General features: G+C 38.9%; 2 pseudogenes across 1 annotated transcript; both read right to left on the reverse strand.

Annotated features, from left to right (window-relative positions):
* Positions 1-7,386: 7,386 nt before the first annotated feature.
* Positions 7,387-9,577, reverse strand: LOC123730938 (Ig kappa-b4 chain C region-like; annotated as a pseudogene). The gene is made up of 2 exons (XR_006762393.1): positions 9,367-9,577; positions 7,387-7,989 (listed from the first exon to the last, which is right to left on the reverse strand). The product of XR_006762393.1 is annotated as an Ig kappa-b4 chain C region-like (transcript).
* Positions 9,578-19,830: 10,253 nt separating this feature from the next.
* On the reverse strand, positions 19,831-22,200 carry LOC123730891 (Ig kappa-b4 chain C region-like; annotated as a pseudogene).
* Between the last annotated feature and the right edge of the window lie 618 nt (positions 22,201-22,818).

Here is a 22,818-nt window from a genome sequence, read left to right on the forward strand (position 1 = left end):
ATCACGGGCTAGCTAATTTGACACCCACCAAGTTTGGCGTTCACTAAACTCAGAATTACTATAAGAAAAATTGGATTACCTTTGCTGTTCTTCGTCAGAATGCACTCCCAGGACTTCTACTTCAACCACAAATGTTGTTTTGGTTCAAAATAATCCATAGTTATGTTCAAATATCCTCCGTTTTGTCCGTGCGTTCAGGTCCCTATCCGAACGGTGACTCGCGGAAAATTTCAAAATATTCCATTACCGTACTTCGAAGCATGTCAAACGCTGTTTAACCTCTCTAGGATAGGTGGCACCAAATCGTCCCACCTACGTAACAGCCAGTGTAATCCCGTGGCGCGTTATTCAAAAACCTTAGAAATGCAAAAACTTCAATTTTTCAAACATATGACTATTTTACACCATTTTAAAGACAAGACTCTCGTTAATCTAACCACACTGTCCGATTTCAAAAAGGCTTTACAACGAAAGCAAAACATTAGATTATGATAGGAGAGTACCCAGCCAGAAATAATCACACAGCCATTTTTCAAGGAAGCATTTATGTCACATAAACCCAAACCACAGCTAAATGCAGCACTAACCTTTGATGATCTTCATCAGATGACAACCCTAGGACATTATGTTATACAATACATGCATGTTTTGTTCAATCAAGTTCATATTTATATCAAAAACCAGCTTTTTACATTAGCATGTGACTAGCATGTGACTAGCATTCCCACCGAACACTGCCGGTGAATTTACTAAATTACTCACGATAAATGTTCACAAAAAGCATAACAATTATTTTAAGAATTATAGATACAGAACTCCTCTATGCACTCGATATGTCCGATTTTAAAATAGCTTTTCGGTGAAAGCACATTTTGCAATATTCTCAGTAGATAGCCCGGCATCACAGGGCTAGCTATTTAGACACCCAGCAAGTTTAGCACTCAGAAAAGTCACATTTACTATAAGAAAAATGTTATTACCTTTGCTGTCTTCGTCAGAATGCACTCCCAGGGCTTCTACTTCAATAACAAATATTGGTTTGGTTCAAAATAATCCATAGTTATATCCAAACAGCGGCGTTTTGTTCGTGCGTTCAAGACACTATCCGAAAGGGTAAATAAGGGTGACGAGCATGGCGCAATTCGTGACAAAAAAATTCTAAATATTCCATTACCGTACTTCGAAGCATGTCAACCGCTGTTTAAAATCAATTTTTATGCCATTTTTCTCGTAAAAAAGCGATAATATTCCAACCGGGAATCTGCATTTAGGTAAACAGAGGAAAGAAAATAAAGCATTCGGTCGACTCGGGCACGCGCCTAAGCCCACAGTACTCTGAGCGGCCACTTGCCAAACGCGATAATGTGTTTCAGCCAGAGCCTGCCTCGATATCCTTCAGCTTTTTCCTGGGCTCTGAGAGCCTATGGGAGCCGTAGGAAGTGTCACGTTATTGCAAAGATCCTAAATCTTCAATAAAAAGAGCCCAGATGAAACACAACTTGTCAGACAGGCCATTTCCTGCATGGAATCTTCTCAGGTTTTGGCCTGCCATATGAGTTCTGTTATACTCACAGACACCATTCAAACAGTTTTAGAAACTTTAGGGTGTTTTCTATCCAAAGCCAATAATTATATGCATATTCTAGTTACTGGGCAGGAGTAGTAACCAGATTAAATCGGGTACGTTTTTTATCCAGCCGTGTCAATACTGCCCCCTAGCCCTAACAGGTTAAAATCATTTTTTATGCTATTTTTCTCGTAAAATAGCGATAATATTCCAACCGGGCGACGTTGTTTTCGTTCAAAGGCTGAAAGAAAAACATGGCCACTTCTCGGGGCCGAGCGTCTCCTGTCTCTGAGCAACCAGCCTGACCACTCACAAACAGCGCTCCTGTACCTAGCCCAGACACAGCAGAGATCTCATTCCACTTTCTGGCGCCTTCAGAGAGCCTATGGGAGCCTTAGAAATTGTCACGTTACAGCAGAGATCCTGTATTTTCGACAGAGATGCCACAGAAGCACAAGAAATGGTCAGAGAGGGCACTTCCTGTATGGAATCTTCTCAGGTTTTGGCCTGCCATATGAGTTCTGTTATACTCACAGACACCATTCAAACAGTTTTATAAACTTTGGAGTGTTTTCCATCCAAATCTACCAATTATATGCATATTCTCATTTCTGGAAAAGAGTGGTAACCAGTTTAAATTGGGTACGTTTTTTTTCCGGACGTGAAAATACTGCCCCCTACCCTAGAGAGGTTAAGGACATTACATCAAAGTTGGATCAGCCTGTAGTGTGGTTTTCCACTTTAATTTTGAGTGTGACTCCAAATCCAGACCTCCATGGGTTGATAAATTGGATTTCTATTGATTTATTTTTGTGTGATTTTGTTGTCAGCACATTCAACTATGTAAAGACAAAAGTATTTAATAAGATTATTTCTTTCATTCAGATGTAGGATGTGTTATTTTAGTGTTCCCTTTATTTTTGGAGCAGTGTATATTCAACTATCTTCAAAATTGTAATATTTAAAATATTTTAACATACTTCCATTATTATAATGTAACAAAATCCTGTGAATCAAACTACATTTCATTATTAATTAATACTTTTGTTTTGAAGAACATTCAACAGAATGTATGAACAATTCTTAAATTATGAATTTATTAAAAATCGGTTGATAAAATGCCTGTGCTGAGGAAGTAAATTCCAGTTGACTGTAAACATCAAACAATAATATACATTTAATTTAAAAGACTCACTAAAACATTTAAAAGTTTTAGAAAAATAATATAGTTATGTGTAATTTACAAGACATTCTATCACAAACTCTAAATAAACATATATTGATATGAACAGCAGAACAGCCTGACTTCGCAAGACAGAAAGACTTTTCAACAGATAGCAAATAACATATAAAATAGCTTGTAAAACAGCAAATGAGATCAAATAAGATAGCAAAACAGGAAATAGGAAATTGATAGCAAAACTAAGCAAAACTTTGCAGCTGAATGATGGAGTAAATGTAAGTTGAATATAACCATCTTACAACAATTATATACACTTAAAGACACATTAAAATAAAATGAATACTGATATGATTTACGAGACAGGGTCTTTCAACCAAAAATAATAGCTTAATATTTGAGGTCTAACGAAAAGGTATATTCAGCTATTCACACAAATTGTGACACATGATCATGCATAGTATTTATTGAATTTTGAATCTTTGTTTCTTGTCTCATACGATCATCAATGCATCTATACAGTATGCATGGTCAGAAATGTCCTTGTCCCATGGCACTCTAGCGACTCCTTGTGGTGGGCCAGGATCCTGCAAGCTGACTCTGATCGCCAGCTGGAAGGTGTTTACTCCAACACATTGGTACGGCTGGCTTCCGGGTTAAGTGAGCAGTGTGTCAAGAAGCAGTGTGGCTTGACAGAGGTGTGTTTTGAGTGACCTTTGGCTCTCGACATATGCTTCTCCCGAGTCCGTAGGGGAGTTCTAGCGATGGAACAAGACTGTAACTACAAATTAGAGAGAGAAATGGGTAAATGTGCAACAAAAAAAACACACACAGCTCATCAGGAGTAAGCTGACCAGAGGCAGTTAACCCACACCGTTCACTTATTATCACTCTATGACATGAGATCAAGAGAAGAGAAAAACTTGCGAGGATTTCAAGCAGACTCTGTTTTCTAGTGAACAGACTGTTTTAACGGTATCCATTATTTTCGAGTAACAAAGAATTAGATGTCTAAAGTCTACTGTCTTCCAGATAGCTCTTAGATCTCTTATCTTTCATCAACCATGCAGCACCTGAACTCCTCCAACACGTCCAGCATGGACCCCACCTCCCTGGATTTAGGCCCCCTGATTTCAAACATCGTCCTGGGGCTGTGCTGTGTGCTGGGCCTCCCTGGTAACATAGCTGTTCTTGTGGTCACACTGCACAGCTCGTCCCAACACCCCAACTTTACCGTGTGCCTCATGCTGAACCTGGCATCCTCCGTTATCTTGTACATGGCCACAATACCTGTGTGGAACTGTACTCTACTGCCTGGCTGGACTCTGGGCCGGTTCACCAGCAAGCTGTCTGTATCGCCTGTACTTTCTATGTATCCATAGGGTAGCCTAGATTTGTTCCTTTGGTGATCCAACCCCCATTCAAGCTTGACCTTCATTGGTCAAATCCAACATTCCATTGCTTCTCATATTTCCCATACATGAATAAATAGATTTTGTTTTAATTAATAAAAATATGTTTTATTTATCTTACAGTATGCTACATAGAGGCTACTTCTGCTCTCATTCAGACGAGCTCCAAGTTCCATAAAGTGTTAAACTACCTCATCACACTTGTTAAGTTGCCTCATTCTATGTCAAAATCTTGACAGGTATTTTAGCATTGAGCACAATGGAAAAACATATTAGATCTATGCAACAACATTTCTGCCTAAATAGATCAATAAAAGCAGGCATTTCATCCCTTACACCACTCTGATGCCCAACATGGGTTCAACTATGTCCATTTCAAGAAGTGAGACAGCTTGTCAACATAGCCAAACAAAATGTTTCTGGACCAAAGTAAGATAGAACTTATGATATGTCAGATGTAACACATTTGGTACACGGACAAACAACTTTATCCCCACCTAAAGGATCATGCCTTTTGGTTCAAAACAAGAAAAAGGCTAAATCCTCAATATTGATACGGTAAACCATATATTCAACACTATAGGCTATATTCCTACATGAATGAGAAGCCCTCAACACCTTTGATATGAGATATTACTGACATGATTGTGTCAGTCCTCCCTCCTCCCTCTGCCACCTATCTTTAGTCCCCAGTGTAGATTTAAGGATGACAATACATGAGATCGACATGATACTGTAGTTTAAAACATATTTTGAAAATATAAACAGTTTTTTGGGGTTACGATAGGGTGATAAAACCATGAGCTGATGAACAGCCCAATAATGCTTGAAAAAGGTGCTGACTAATTGAAAGTAAACTGTTTAAAAAGAATGACAGAAAGTTGCACACTACATATGCTCCCAACAACTGAATGGTTATATTGAGTATGTGACTTTCTTTTTATAAGGTTCTGGGGATCTTTATAACACCCACTCTACCCGTCACTCAAACTGCCATTACACACTGTGGTCAGAGGGGGGAGACAGAGATAAACTACTGTCCACATGAAAAGGTTTGAAGGACATAATTCAGAGGCAGCAATTCTATTGTTAAGCTTCATTTATCTTCTCCTGGGACTGACAACCACTGTTAAGGGACATCAAACTAGGCCCCATTCAAGAAATAGTTGTTACAATGTGTGGTTTGTCTATGATTTTAGTTTTCTCAGATCTTTTATAGAGTAAGCATACTTTTGGAAACTGCTGACTTATTTTATCTGTGTGTGTGTGTGTGTGTGTGTGTGTGTGTGTGTGTGTGTGCGCACGTGCGCACACATTTGCATAAAAGATGAGACATTTGCAAAGCTGTGCTGCTTCATTGCTCCACGTACTTTTAAACCCCAGTGTTGATCAGTGACTGTTCACTCCTTTCAGAGCTACTGACACGCAGCACAATGATGATGTCACTGATTCTACTGCTGTGGACACTGGGGCTCCTTGTTCAGGGTGAGAGACACTTTGACTAACTTTGTTTGGATTCAGAGTTATACTTCATTCGTTAATTTAACATGACAGAATTTTTGTAACATTTAGCTTGATAGGCTATGCTTTATAATATCAATGTTGTTGTGATAACCTTACTGATCAGCCTTTCTTCACTTTTGTTTTATTTTTCAGAATCATCAGCAGATATAATTCTGACTCAGTCTCCTAAATCTCAGTCTGTTCGCCTGGGAGAGACTGTCTCTATCAGCTGTACAGCCAGTTCAAGTACTAGTAATAATCTCCACTGGTACCTGCAGAAACCTGGAGAAGCTCCTAAACTCCTGGTTTATTCTGCTACAAACCGTCAGTCTGGGATTCCAGGTCGTTTCAGTGGGAGTGGATCTGGTAGTTCATATACTCATTACACTCTGACCATCAGTGGAGTCCAGGCTGAAGATGCAGGAGATTACTACTGTCAGCAGAGTAACAGTTATCCGTTCACACAGTGTTAGAGCGTCGTACAAAAACCTCCCTCAGCTAAAGAGGAACTGCTCTGACTCAACAGCTGCAGAGCTACAGAGTCTCCCGTATTCTAAAGTATTCAAAATACCAAATAATCTAAATATGACACTACAATAATGTAATTTGTTAGACTTGTCTATGGACTATGATACTGTACATATCTCTCAATATATTCTGCAACAAAATGTTACATTTTTGTTTAACACACTGGGACCACTAAGGATACAGAGCTGTGGAAAATGTTTTCTTTTGAAAGACATGTTGAACAAAATTCAGAATAGGTTTAGATTTTTTTTTCACGCTTTGATTTATCTTGATATTGTAAGAAGCACTCATTTCATTATACAACAGCATGAATATCGACCCTGTCCGAACCCAACTATTCATGCCCTGCTCAACTTCTATACCCCTCCAACCTTGAAAGAGTCAATACAGTCATATTGATTCCATTCAAGAAGTACTACTTTAATAGTATTACTTTTCATATGTCACAAATGAATGTAGTCCACATACTGTATACAAAGCCATAAAAAGACTGTGAATTCCCCGATTTGAACGTTATGCAAAGTCCAGTGTAAAGTCTGCTTCCCCAGCCCATGTTCAGTTCTTTAGTCAGACACACAGATGCCCCAGTCCCAGAGGATTTGAGGCTGAGGGATTGTGACCTCTGGTGGGGTTGAAACTCAGATTTACATGGGCAGGGTGACCACAACACTCCCAGAATAGAGCAGTACCATGGCCAGATGTTCACCTGTTCACAGAGAGTTCCATTGAGCTTGGAGCACATGGCTTCAGTATTGGTAACATCTAGAGTCATACATTTAGAGAGTTAGGCCAACTTTTAGAGTTTGTAATATTGTTCTAATTCTAGACATTCAGTTACACAGCATTGTTGTAATGTTAATGGGGAGCTACTATGTCTGCCACAGAATGTTGAAGTGTCATGTAAATACATCATAATGCAGAAACCTCAATGTCCTCTCTAATACATGGCTCTGGTAACATCATAAAGTCTGGGGAGTCTAGAGAACATGGCTTCAGTATTAGTATCACTGTAGATATCCTTTGGACTGGTACCAAATCAGCCAAACATTCATTGAGAGAGGTTGATTGAGTAAAATGTATTAGGAAAATAACTTTCCAGGGTAGAGAGATCGACATTCCTTATAAAATGCAATAAATCAAAAAGACCTCAATGTCTAATGGTAAAACTCATTAAATAATGATATCCAGGCAAACCATTTAAAATATTAAATGTCTTTATTATCTCAACATGTCAGAACCAACAGCCTTACAGTAATAAGGTTCAGAACACATGTGATATGAAAGCCAAGCAGATCTATTTGACATCAGAATCAGACATATATTCTGGTGTTTGTTCCACTATGCTAAAAGCTCCAGCTGGAGGAAGGATTCCCACACAGGATCCAGCCCAGCATTAGACCAGTGTGCTGGTATTGCTGGAACAGTAAGAAGGAGAGGTGCAGAGTAAAAACAGTGGAGTCAGAGGGGGAGCTCATTAATCAGAACACTGGTCTCTCCTCAGTGTCTCAGAGAGTGGAGACTGGGAGCCCTGGGTGGCCTCACAGACCACAGAGCCCACCTTCTTCCACTGGTCGACAGGGAGGGTCAGGGTGCTGCTCCAGCTGTAGTGGCCGTCCTTCTCCAGGACCCCGGGGCTCCCGGTCACCTCCCAGGTGTTACTGCTGCTGCTACCGTCCACCTTCCAACTCAGCTTCCAGTCTGAGGGGAAGCCCTTGTTGGCCAGGCACATGAGAGTGGCCTTCCCCTGCTGCAGCTCCACACTGGAGGGGGCAGGACTGTCAGGATGGGACGAACATCACCTAGGAGACAGGTGGGAAGTTATGGAGAGGGGAACATCTCAATCACCACACTGATACGACAATAATGATGCAGCAGTTTAACATCTTAGCTGTAAATTAAGGCTTTGTCCATCAGTAGGTTTCTGTTCCTCAAACAAACAGACAGCTGGTTTATCAGCCTTTATGTCACTCTTTCACTTCCCTTTGAGTAGCTACTGAAGCATATTATAACTACAGAGAGATGACTGAAAATACATTAATAAACTATCTTACATTTTTTACTATTTAAAATTTGAAATATGTTAGCATACTTCCCTTATTATAATGGTATAAACTCCTGTGAATCAAACTGCATTTCATTATTAATTATTATGATTGTTTTGAAGAACGTTCAACAGAATGTATGAACAATTCTTAAACGATGAATTCATTTAAAATCGGTTGATAAAATGCCTGTGCTGAGGAAGTAAATTCCAGTTGACTGTAAACATCTAACAATATTATACATTTAATTAAAAGTTTTCATTTAAATTAATGAATTATAGTTGTGTAATTTACAAGACATTCTATCACAAACTGAAAATAAAAACATATTGATACGAACAGCAGAACAGCCCGACTTCGCAAGACAGCAAGACTTTTCAACAGATAGCAAATATCAAATAACATAGCATATAAAATAGCAAATGAGATCAAATAAGAATAGCAAAATAGGAAAATTATAGCAAAACTAAGCAATACTTTGCTGCTGAATGCTGAAGGAGTAAATGTAAGTTGAATATAACCATCTTACAACAATTATATTCACTTAAAGACACATTACAATATAATGAATACTGATATGATTTATGAGACAGGGTCTTTTAACCAACAATAATAGCTTAATATTTGAGGTCCAACGAAAAGGTATATTCAGCTATTCACACAAATTGTGACTCATGATCATGCATAGTATGCATTTATTAATCTTAGTTTCTTGTCTCACAAGATCCGCAATACATCTTTATGCAAGGTCAGAACATTTTCTTTATTAGATGTGGGTAAACTTACTTCCAATATCCAGTCTAGTGCCTCCACCAAAAGTTAACCACAGTGATACAATCTCATTCAGCGGCCGTACAAAAACCTCTGACACTATAGAGACACTGCTTTTGCTCTTTGTAAAACTACATTTATCTAAACCACTCTGATTTGAACAGTATCCCTGTTCCAAATGAATACACACTGTATAACCTTGTTTGATATATTACATCTTGAATAGGCATTTTAATTTAACTATATTTACATCTAAGGAAAATAAATGCAACAAAAATTCTCCAAACATAAATATACATCGATTGTTAAGAAAAAGTATTAGCTTTTGATATCAGAGGTCAAGATCTAGAACTGAATACTTACTGCCAACACTCAGTTTGGTCCCTCCACCAAAAGTCCACCACTGTGATAGAGTCTGATTGACTGGCTGTTCAAAAACCTCCAGACAGACACAGAGGGGAATGGTAACAGAGGCATGGAACTGATCACTGAATTCTGCATTGTAACTGATGCCCCCTACTGGTACACTCTGGAACTCCAGTAGACTGGACACATTCATGTTCCCCATTAAACTTCCAACAGTATGAAAACTGCTGTGGATTATGTTGATATACAGTCACTTCAGAAAGTATTCACAGCCATTACTTTTTCAAGAAATTTAAGATTTGAGATTTTGTTTTACTGGCAAGCACACAATACCCCATAATATCAAAGTGGAATTATGTTTTTATAATTGTTTTACTAATTAATATAAAATGAAGAGCTGAAATGTGTTGAGTCAATAAGTATTCAACCCCTTTGTTATGGCAAGTCTAAATAAGTTCAGGAGTACAAATGGGTTTAACAAGTCACATAATACGTTTCATTGACTCGCTCCTTGTGCATTAATAGTGTTAAACATGATTTTTAAACAACTACCTCATCTCTGTACCCCACACATACAATTATCTGTAAGGTCCCTCAGTCGAGGAGTGAATTTCAAACACAGATTTAACCAGAAAGACCAGTGAGGTTTTCCAATGTCTCGCAAAGAAGGGCAACTATTGGTAGATGGGTAAAAATAAAAAAGAAGACATTGTATATCGCTTTGACCGTAGTGAAGTTATTAACTACACTTTGGATAGTATTTTTTTTTTCTCCAGGTAAATGAAACGGAATAGAGCTAAGCACAAACAAAATCCTAGAAGAAAACCAGTTTCAGTCTGCTTTCCAACAGACACTGGGAGACAAATTCATCTTTCAGCAGGAAAATAACCTAAAACACAAGGCCAAATATATCAAATCAAATCAAAGTTTATTTGTCACGTGCGCTGAATACAGCAGGTGTAGACCTTACAGTGAAATGCTTACTTACAGGCTCTAACCAATAGTGCAAAAAAGGTATTAGGTGAACAATAGGTAGGTAAAGAAATAAAACAACAGTAAAAAGACAGGCTATATACAGTAGTGAGGCTACTGTATAGCAGTAGCGTAAAAGAGGGGTTGGCGGGTGGTGGGATGGACACAATGCAGATAGCCGGTTAGCCACTGTGCGGGAGCACTGGTATACACTGGAGTTTCTTGCCAAGTTGACTGAATGTTTCTGAGTGGCCTACATGTAGTTACAGTTTGGACTTAAATCTGATTGAAAATCTATGGCAAGACTTGAAAATGGCTGTCGAGCTATGATCAACAACCAACTTGACAGAGCTTGAAGAATTTGTGAAAGAATAATGTGCACATATTGTAAAATCCAGGGGTGCAAAACTCTTAAAGACTTACCCATAAAGACACACAGCTGTAATCACTGCCAAAGGCCAAAGGCATGTATTGACTCAGTGATGTAAATACTTATGCAATCAAGATAAGAGCGTTTGCTAAACGTGTCTGCTAAATGACTAAATGTAATATTCATTTTGTATTTTTCATAAATGTTTTACAAATGTTAGAATTCTTCCTCCATTTTGACATTACAGTATTTTGTGTAGATCAAGGACCAAAATGACAATACATTTTTTTATACCACTGCACTGTTGAATACATGTTTCTAATTGGCTTGAAGGGCATTCTAGAGCTTGCATTATTTAATTGATTATGCCCGAGAAGCCGGTGTTTGGAGGATATATTGTCACCGGTGTTGTTAGGCCCGAGGCGATGTCGAGGGCTGGCAAACTGTGCCAATATATCCTCCAAACATGGGCTTCGAGGGCATTATCACTTTTATACAATGGGTTACCAACATTTATTCATGCTATTTCATCCTTCCATGAGATTTAGTCCTGACAAAAATCTGAGGTTCGTTCTATTGGTTCGGTTGCCAGAGACGCGACCCAGTCGTTCAGTCTTTTTGTTCTCTATCTATGGACCCAACCCAGTCGTTCGTACTAAATGTTCCATTGCAATACTGGCTGGCAACATACTTATTCCTTGCATGCTAGCTAGCCTACTACGGCTAACTTACAGTCGTGTCAAACAGTGCAGCCAGAATAACAACAATAGCTGCATTTGCATTTGTTTAAACTGTTTTTAGTGACATTTATTTGGATACCTCCATAACAATGAGGTGCGATATTGCCTGGCCTAGAAAATGTGCTGACTCATCAGGACACTGTTGTTCAGAGGAGCAAGCCAACAACACACCTAACACAATCACTTCAAACTGAAGCTGGAAAGACTGCAAACTAGCCACATTTTGTTGAACCTTTTTTCAATTGACATTTCTTTGTATATATCCATAAAAATGATGCCAGCTGATCCATGATTTAGACTGGCTGAGAAACACTTCCTGTCTGTCTCGTCCCGACACGTCCATTACTATGGGACAGCTGGAGATCGAATTTGAATATTGAAACAATGTTGCACATTTTGAAGAGACAGACAGCAAGGTTTATACAAATCTCTGCTTTTGAAAATGAAATGTTAGTCTGAAACAAATGTGAGACAAAGCCTAGATACTTTTTATAGGGGTTATCAAGTTTATAAATTGGCTGGCTGGGCTGATGAGACAATGGTTTGAGCAGTCAGGTGGAACAGAGTAAATAGGCATTTTAATATCATAGATTTTGCTGGTGGTAACTCGTGGAATAGAAACCGTCTGGAATGCGGTTTTACCCAATCAGCATTCAGGATTGGACCCACCTGTTGTATAATTCCCTTTAAAAACTATGTGGTTCGAGTTCTGTGTGCTGATTGGCTGACAGCCAGCCAGGCCGTATACCACAGGTATGACAAAACATGCATTTTACGGCTCTCATTATGTTGCTAACCAGTTTCTAATAGCAATAAGGCACCTCAGGGGTTTGCGGTATATTGACAATATACCAAAGCTAAGGGCTGTATCCGCGTTGCGTCGCGTTGGCTCGTGCTTAAGAACTGCCCTTTAGCCTTGGTAAATTGGCCATATACCACACCCCGTCTTGCCTTATTGCTTAAATAATGCACGGTGAATCAGCACGGTAGAATTCAATGGCTGTAGTTAATTCTTACATGTTCTATTGAGCTACTTTTGAAAGCAAAAGTTGAATTAAAAACATTATTGGCATTGTTTTATTCAATTTTCATAATAGCAAGCTAAGACTGATGGTTTGGTTTGCTGGTTTGTTTGCTTGGTTACCAAGCCAACTTTTGGAGCTATCTAGAAATCTACATCAGTGGATGTTAAACACATTTCTGCCTGCAAATTAACACATTTCTAGCGACAAATGTGTTGAATTATAGTCACGGTATAAAAGGGATAATCAATTCGGGCTCTCTGTGTTCTGTGGAAAATAATACAACTCAGTGGAAGGTAGCGTAAATTCCACTCTGCTGTATGAGACATGAGCCGTGAAGACAGTTCTTATTGTACAGAAACCAGAGTTTGGCCCCTAAGACAAGGTTCCTCTCATCATTATCCATACCCAAGCCATCTCTCCCTGGTACCTTACATTAAACAAACACCAACTCGTTCTATGAAATGCATGCTGTAGGTTTTATCACTTCCCAGAATAGAATTGATATGATTGAATTCACTCTTTCAGGGTTTGTAGGGCATGAATAGTTGGGATGTTGGATTTGGACAAGGTCAACATTCATGCTATTGTGTACTGAAAAAGGTTCTCCGTACAAGATGAAGATAAATCATAGCTTTTAAAAACTATTCTGAATTTTGTTCAACATGTCCTTCAAAAGAAAGCATTTTCCACAGCTCTGTATCCTTAGTGGTCCCAGTGTGTTAACACATTTTGTTGCAGAATATATTGAGAGATATGTACAATATCATAGTCTATTGACAAGTCTAACCAAATACATTATTCTATTGTAGTGTCATATTTAGATTATTTGGTGTTTTGAATACTTTAGAATACAGGAGACTCTGTAGCTCTGCAGCTGTTGAGTCAGAGCAGTTCCTCTTTAGCTGAGGGAGGTTTTTGTACGACGTTCCAACACCGTGTGAACGGAAAGCTGTTACGCTGCTGACAGTAGTAATCTCCTGCATCTTCTTTCTGGACTCCAGTGATGGTCAGAGTGAATTGAGAACCAGATCCACTCCCACTGAAACGACCTGGAATCCCAGACTGACGGTTTGCAGCATCATAAACCAGGAGATTAGGAGCTTCTCCAGGTTTCTGCAAGTACCATTGGATATAAATACTAATATATGAACTGGCTGTACAGCTGATAGAGACAGTCTCTCCTGGACTAACAGACTGAGATTTAGGAGACTGAGTCAGAATTATATCTGCTGATGATTCTGAAAAATAAACAAAAGGAAAGAAAGGTTGATTAGTAAGGTTATCACAACAACAAGCATATCGTAAAGCATAGCCTATCAAGCTAAATCCGTATTTAATCTGTCATGTTAAATTAACAAATGAAGTGCAACTCTGAAGCCAAACCCTTAATGAATCACAGTTGTCAAAGTGTCTCTCACCCTGAACAAGGAGCCCCAGTGTCCACAACAGTAGAATCAGTGACATCATCATTGTGCTGCGTGTCAGTGGCTCTGAAAGGAGTGAACAGTCACTGATCAACACTGAGGTTATAAAAGTATGTGGAGCAATGAGGCAGGACATATATGCAAAGCTCGATCTTTATGCAAATACACGCACCGCGCACATACACACAGATAAATGAAGTCAGCAGTTTCCAAAGGTAGGCCTAGTGTATATCACATTTGAGGATACGAAAATCATAAACAAACCACACATTATAACAACTATATCTTAAATGAGGACTAGTTTGACCCGCCTACATAGTAGTTTATGTCCCTCAACAGTGGTTGTCAGTCCCAGGAGAAGGTCAATTAAGCTGAACAGTAGAATTACTGCTTTGGGGCTCCCGAGGGGTGCAGCGGTCTAAGGCACTGCATGTCAGTGCAAGAGGGGTCACTACAGTCAATGATTCGATTCCATGCTGTATCACATCCGGCCGTGATTGGGAGTCCCATTGGGTGTCTCACAGTTGGTTCAGCGTTGTACGGCTTTGTCTGGGGTATGCCGTCATTGTAAATAAGAATTTGTTCTTAACTGACTTGCCTAGTTAAATAAAGGTTAAATAAAACATTTAAAAAATAAAACATTCTACTGCATATCCTTCAAAGCTTCTCATGGTGGACAGTAGTGGAGCTCTGTCGCCCTCCTCAGACCACAGTGTGTAATGGCAGTCTGTGTATGTGTAGAGTGGGTGTTTTACTGTCGCACTCTCTATATACCCATTCAATTGTTGGGAGCACATCTAGTGTGTGCAACTTTTCTTGTTTATTTTCATAGGGTTTACTTTCCGTTAGTCAGCACCTCAACAAAGGTTTTTGTGTCAGCTCATGCTTTTTACCCTCCAATCATAACCCCCCCCATAAAACAACAACATTATTATAGTTATAAACTATGTTTTAAACTACAGAATCATGTCGATCTCATGGACTGTCAATCCTTACATCTACACTGGGGACTAAAGATAGGAGGGAGGACTGACACAGTCATATCAGTCATACCTCATTTTAGAGGAGTTTGGTATTTTAATAGCTGTTGCAAAAGCAGCAGCTACTCTTCCTGGTGTTCACACAAAACATGAAACATGACATAATACAGAACATTAATAGACAAGAACAGCTCAAAGACAGAACTACATCAACAATCTGGTATGTGTGTGTGTGTGTGTGTGTGTGTGTGTCAGAGCTCTGTGTAAGTTGACTTAGCAAACAATTTGGAATTTTCAACACATGAATGTTTCTTATAAAAAGAAGAAGTGATGCAGCCAGTCTCTCCTCAACTCTTAGCCAAGAGAGACTGGCATGTATAGTATATACAGTGCCTTCGGAAAGTATTCAGACCCCTTGACTTTGTACATATTTTGTTACGTTACAGCCTTCTTCTAAAATTGTTTAAATATGCTTTTTTTCTCAGCAATCTACACACAGTACCCCATGATGACAAAGTGTGTGGTGCTGCAGACTTCCCAATTGAGGCGTCGACAGTGCTGCTGTGCCACAGGAGCGCAGCAGCACATGTTGTCCGGAGCTTTACGTTTATCAACAGCTGCCTGGACCCCTTCTTGTACGTCTTCATCTCACAAAGGAGGCCAAGTAATCGTCTGAGACCAGGATGCAGGTACTCCAAAAACAAAATATACATTTTTAAGGTGTTTTGGCTTGGTTTTTAGAGCAGCCAAATAGGGGTCCATCACCCCTGCTATTTTTCCCTCAACAAAACCCTCATTTTGGGTTGCTGACTTTGGGTCTTCATAGCCTGTACTTTCTAGGTATCCATATGGTAGCCAAGATTTGTTCCTTTGGTGACCTATCACCCTTTAAGGTTGTCCTCCATTGGTGAAATTCATATTCTATTGCTTCTCAGCTCTCCCATACATAAATAAATAGATTTGGTTTTCATGAATAAATATCTGTTTTATTTATCTTAAAGTAGGCTACAGGTAGGCTACATCTGCTTTGGTTCGGACGAGCTTCAACTTCCCATAAAGTGTTGGACAATTTCATCATAGAATGTGCCTCATTCTATGTCAAGATCTCGACAGGTACATGATCAGTGAGCACAATGGAAAAACACACTAGAAAAACAACCACACTACTGTACGCAACAACATTTCTGCCTAAATAGATCAATAAAAACATGACTTTCAAACCTTACACCACTCTAATGCCCAACATGGGTTCAAGCATGTCCGTTTCAGTCTAGGCCACAACAAGAAGTGAGACAACTTGCCAACACTGCCAAACAACATTACCATATACTGTATTTCCTGATCTAACAACACCTGGTACACGGACAAACAACTTTATCCCACCCAAAGGATCATGCCTTTCGGTTCAAAATTAGAAAAAGGCTAAATCCTCAATATTGATACTGTAAGCCTTGTATTAAAGACTATAGGCTAAATTTCTTTATGAAAGAGAAGCCCTCAACACCTTTTGATATGATATGACTCTATCAGTCCTCCCTCTGCCTCCTATCTTTAGTCCCCAGTGTAGATGCAAGGATTGACAATACATGAGATCGACATGATACTGTAGTTTTAAACATATATTGAAACTATATATTTTTTCCCGTTGATTATGATACGGTGACGCACACCCCAAAATGTTTTGTAGAGGTGCTGACTGTACAAAGTAAACTGTATAAAAAAGAAAGAATGAAAGTTGCACACTACATATGCTCCCAACAACTGAATGGGTATATGGAGTGTGTGACTTTCTTTTTATAGAGCTTGAACTTATAGTAAAACACCAGGTCTACACATCACACAAACTGCCATTACACAGTCTGGTCAGAGGAGAGAGACAGAGCTCCACTACTGTCCGACTTGAGAAGGTTTGAAACACGTCGAGGCAGCAATTCTACTGTTAAACTTAATTTACCTTCTCCTGGGACATAAACCACTGTTGAGGGACATAAACCACTGTGTAAGTGGGTCAAAATAGGCCTCATTTAATGAGAGGAAGAGCTAGGGACTGACATTTCTGTGGCAGACTGGGAAGATAGCTTGGAGTATATCCACACCTGCTCCATTAACTCCAGACATCGTCTCATACAAGTCAAGGTATTACACAGATTACACTATTCCAAAACCAAACTGCATAGGATATTTCCTGATACATCCCCTATGTGTGATAAATGTCATGCTGTGAAGGGTCCACTACTCCACTGCTTTGCCCTATGCTCTAACTTTTATGGTTGTTGGTGTGGAATTTTTAGGATCCTCTCTGAAGTTCTGGAGACTTCAATAGACCCAGACCCGCTTCTGATCATTCTGGGAGTGTCAGAAACCGTAAACAGATTAACCAACCCCCCAAAACAACTAGTCTCTTAAAGCCTCATTTCAGCAAAAAAAATGTATCTTGTTGTTTTGGAAAAGGAAGGAAGTTCCCTCTACCAAATTATGGCTCAGCGAATTGGCAAACACTGTACACTTAGAAAGAATTAGATATATTCTGAACAATAAATTATCAACATTTGATCAAATCTGGCAGCCTTTCCTCTCTTACTTGGACCAGTCGGCGCTGGGAATTTGTACATTTTAACGCACTCTCAATTGTAATATTTTTATCTACCTTTGGGCAGCATGTGCTGGCCCCGCCACCCGAGCAGTCGGGAGGTGAATAGGGGGGTGACATCTACCCTTTTTCTTTCTACCTGTCCTTGTTCTGTATGTCGTGTTTTGTATTATTTGTTTTGTACCCAGAACTGTGGGTCTTGTTGTTTCTGTCTGCTCTTTTATGTTTAGATAAGAATTGTATACCTGTCTTTTATACCTATACACCATTCTTGTGTGTGTTCAACCAAAAAAAATTGAACGAAAAATAGGCCTCATTTAAGATATAGTTGTTACATTGTGAGATTTAAGATTTCAGTATTCTCAAATACAATACACAGTAGGCCTACTTCTGGAAACTGTTGACATCATTTATCTGGGTGTCTACACAAGCACAGTGTGTGTATTTGCGTAAAATATGAAAGTTTTGCATATCTGTCCTGCCTCATTGCTCCACATACGTTTAAACCCCAGTGTTGATCAGTGACTGTTCACTCCTTTCAGAGCTACTGACACGCAGCACAATGATGATGTCACTGATTCTACTGCTGGGGACACTGGGGCTCCTTGTTCAGGGTGAGATACACTTTGACCAACTTTGATTAATGATGAGTTTGGCTTCAGAAATACACTTCATTCGTTAATTTAACACGACATAATTTTTTAAAACATGTTAACATTTAGCTTGATAGGCTATACTTTAAAAAATCATTGTTGTTGTGATAACCTTACTAAACAACCTTTCTTTACTTTTGTTTTATTTTTCAGAATCATCAGCAAACTTAATTCTGACTCAGTCTCCTAAATCTCAGTCTGTTCGTCCAGGAAAAACTGTCTCTATCAGCTGTACAGCCAGTTCAAGCGTTAGTAATTATCTCCACTGGTACCTGCAGAAACCTGGAGAAGCTCCTAAACTCCTGGTTTATTCTGCTACAAACCGTCAGTCTGGGATTCCAGGTCGTTTCAGTGGGAGTGGATCTGGTAGTTCATATACTCATTACACTCTGACCATCAGTGGAGTCCAGGCTGAAGATGCAGGAGATTACTACTGTCAGCAGGGTGCCAGCTTTCCTTTCACACAGTGTTAGAGCGTCGTACAAAAACCTCCTTCAGCTAAAGAGGAACTGCTCTGACTCAACAGCTGCAGAGCTACAGAGTCTCCTGTATTCTAAAGTATGCTAAACTCCAAATAATCAAATATGACACTACAATAGAATAATGTACTTGGTTAGACTTGTCAATAGACTATGATATTGTACATATCTCTCAATATATTCTGCAACAAAATGTGTTAACACACTGGGACCACTAAGGATACAGAGCTGTGGAAAATGCTTTCTTTTGAAGGATATGTTGAACAAAATTCAGAATAGGTTTAGATTTTTTTCACGCTTTGATTTATCTTGATATTGTAATAAGCACTAATTTCATTCCACAACAGCATGAATGTTGATCCTGTCCGAACCCAACTATTCATGCCCTGCTCATCTTCTATACCCCTCCAACCTTGAGAGATTGAATATAGTCATATCGATTCCATTCAAGAAGTACTACTTTAATAAGATTATTATACATGTGTCACAAATAAAAATAGTCTACATACTGTATACAAACCCATGACTGAATTCCCCATTTGAACGTTATGCAAAGTCCAGTGTAAAGTCTGCTTCCCCAGCCCATGTTCAGTTCTTTAGTCAGACACACAGCTGCCCCAGTCCCAGAGGATTTGAGGATGAGTGATTGTGAACTCTGGTGGGGTTGAAACTCAGATTTACATGGGCAGGGTGACCACAACACTCCCAGAATAGAGCAGTACCATGGCCAGATGTTCACCTGTTCACAGAGAGTTCCATTGAGCTTGGAGCACATGGCTTCAGTATTGGTAACATCTAGAGTCATACATTTAGAGTAAGGCCAACTTTTTAGAGTTTGTAATATTGTTCTAATTCTAGACATTCAGTTACACAGCATTGTTGTAATGTTAATGGGGAGCTACTATGTCTGCCACAGAATGTTGAAGTGTCATGTAAATACATCATAATGCAGAAACCTCAATGTCCTCTCTAATACATGGCTCTGGTAACATCATAAAGTCTGGGGAGTCTAGAGAACATGGCTTCAGTATTAGTATCACTGTAGATATCCTTTGGACTGGTACCAAATCAGCCAAACATTCATTGAGAGAGGTTGATTGAGTAAAATGTATTAGGAAAATAACTTTCCAGGGTAGAGAGATCGACATTCCTTATAAAATGCAATAAATCAAAAAGATCTCAATGTCTAATGGTAAAAGTCATTAAATAATGATATCCAGGCAAACCATTTAAAATATTGAATGTCTTTATTATCTCAACATGTCAGAACCAACAGCCTTACAGTAATAAGGTTCAGAACACATGTGATATGAAAGCCAAGCAGATCTATTTGACATCAGAATCAGACATATATTCTGGTGTTTGTTCCACTATGCTAAAAGCTCCAGCTGGAGGAAGGATTCCCACACAGGATCCAGCCCAGCATTAGACCAGTGTGCTGGTATTGCTGGAACAGTAAGAAGGAGAGGTGCAGAGTAAAAACAGTGGAGTCAGAGGGGGAGCTCATTAATCAGAACACTGGTCTCTCCTCAGTGTCTCAGAGAGTGGAGACTGGGAGCCCTGGGTGGCCTCACAGACCACAGAGCCCACCTTCTTCCACTGGTCAACAGGGAGGGTCAGGTGCTGCTCCAGCTGTAGTGACCATCCTTCTCCTGGACCCCGGGCTCCCGGTCACCTCCCAGGTGTTACTGCTGCTGCTACCGTCCACCTTCCAACTCAGCTTCCAGTCTGAGGGGAAGCCCTTGTTGGCCAGGCACATGAGAGTGGCCTTCCCCTGCTGCAGCACCACACTGGACGGGGCAGGACTGACAAGGTGGGACGAACATCACCTAGGAGACAGGTGGGAAGTTAGGGCAAGGGGAACTGTCAATCAATCACCACACTGATACGACAATAATGATGCAGCAGTTTAACATCTTAGCTGTAAATGAAGGCTTTGTCCATCAGTAGGTTTCTGTTCCTCAAACAAACAGACAGCTGGTTTATCAGTCTTTATGTCACTCTTTCACTTCCCTTTGACTAGCTACTGAAGCATATTATAACTACATGAGATGACTGAAAATACATTCAACTATCTTCAAAGTGTAACTATTTAAAATGTGAAATATTTACATTTACATTTACATTTAAGTCATTTAGCAGACGCTCTTATCCAGAGCGACTTCACAAATTAGTGCCATTCACCTTATGATATCCAGTAGAACAAACACTTTACAATAGTGCATTTCAGTATACTCCTCCCTTATTGTAATGGATTAAACTCCTAGGAATCAAACTGCATTTCATTATTAATTATTATTATTATTATTTTAAAGAACATTTCACAGAATGTATGAACAATTCTTAAATTATGAATTCAATTAAAATTGGTTGATAAGCCTATGCTGAAGAAATGAATTCAGTTGACTGTAAACATCTAACAATGATATACATTTAATTTAAAAGACACACTAAAACATTTAAGTTTTAATTTATCGAAAGAAAATGAATAAAGTTATGTGTAATTTACAAGATTTTGTATCAAATTGAAAATAAATCTATATTCATATGAACAGCAGAAAGCTGGACTTCGCAAGATAGCAAGTCTTTTCAATAGATAGCAAATAGATAGCAAATAGCAAATAAAACAGCAAATGAGATCAAATAAGATAGCAAAATAGTAAATAGCAAATAGATAGCAAAGCGAAGCAAAACTTTGCAGCTGAATGCTGAAGGAGTAAATTTATGTTGAATTTAACCATCTTACAACAATTATATACATTTAAAAGACACATTTAAATAAAATGAATAGTGATATTATTTACGAGAATGGGTCTGTTAACCAAAAATAATAGCTTCAAATTTGAGGTTTAACCAAAATATATTTTTACACAAATGTGGACTCCTATGAAGAGAATAACTCTTTTACCAAAAACATAACTATGCATAGCATTTATTTCAATTTTAATCTTAGTTTCTTCTCTCACAAGATCAATGCATCTATATGCAAGGTCAGAACATTTTCTTTATTAGAGGTAGGTAAACTTACTTCCAATATCCAGTCTAGTGCCTCCACCAAAAGTGTACCACAGTGATACAATCTCATTCAGCGGCCGTACAATAACCTCTGACACTATAGAGACACTGCTTTTGCTCTTTGTAAAACTACATTTATCTAAACCACTCTGATTTGAACAGTATCCCTGTTCCAAATGAATACACACTGTATAACCTTGTTTGATATATTACATCTTGAATAGGCATTTTGATTTAACTAAATTTATTTTAAGGAAAATAAATGCAAAACAAATTCTCCAAAATAAATATACATGTCTACTTTCTATTTAAGGGAGTTGTAATACTGTTAAGAAAATTAATTGGGATTTTGATATCAGAGGTCAAGATCTAGAACTGAATACTTACTGCCAACACTCAGTTTGGTCCCTCCACCAAAAGTCCACCACAGTGATAGAGTCTGATTGACTGGCTGTTCAAAAACCTCCAGACAGACACAGAGGGGAATGGTAACAGAGGCATGGAACTGATCACTGAATTCTGCATTGTAACTGATGCCCCCTACTGGTACACTCTGGAGCTCCAGTAGACTGGACACATTCATGTTCCCATTGAACTTTCAACATTTTGAAAACGGCTGTGGACTATGTAGATATACAGTGCCTTCAGAAAGTATTCACACCCGTTGACTTTTTCCAAATGTTGTTGTCTAACAGCCTGAATCGAATGGGGACTTTTTAAGAAAGTTACAGAGTGTGATGGCTGTGATAGGAGAATACTGAGCATGGATCAACAACATTATACGGTAGTTACTCCTCAATACAGTACTAACCTACATGACAGAGTGAAAATAAGGAAGCCTGTGCAGAATACAAATATTCCAAAACATTCATCCTGTTTGCAATAAGGCACTAAAGTAAAACTGCAAAAATGTGGCAGAGAAATTACCTTTATGTCCTGAATACAAAGTGTTATGTTTGGGCCAAATCCAATAAAACACATCACTGAGTACCACTCTTCATATTTTCAAGCATGGTGGAGGCTACATCATGTTATGGGTATGCTTGTCATCGGCAAGGACTCTGGAGTTTTTGGGGGATAAATTAAATGGAATAGAGCTAAGCACAGGAAAAATCTTAGAGGAAAAGTTGGTTCAGTCTGCTTTCCACCAGAAACTGGGAGACAAATTCATCTTTCAGCAGGACAATAACTTAAAACACAA

This window comes from Salmo salar, chromosome ssa27 (assembly GCF_905237065.1).
Source record: "Salmo salar chromosome ssa27, Ssal_v3.1, whole genome shotgun sequence".
NCBI classification, from domain to species: domain Eukaryota; kingdom Metazoa; phylum Chordata; class Actinopteri; order Salmoniformes; family Salmonidae; genus Salmo; species Salmo salar.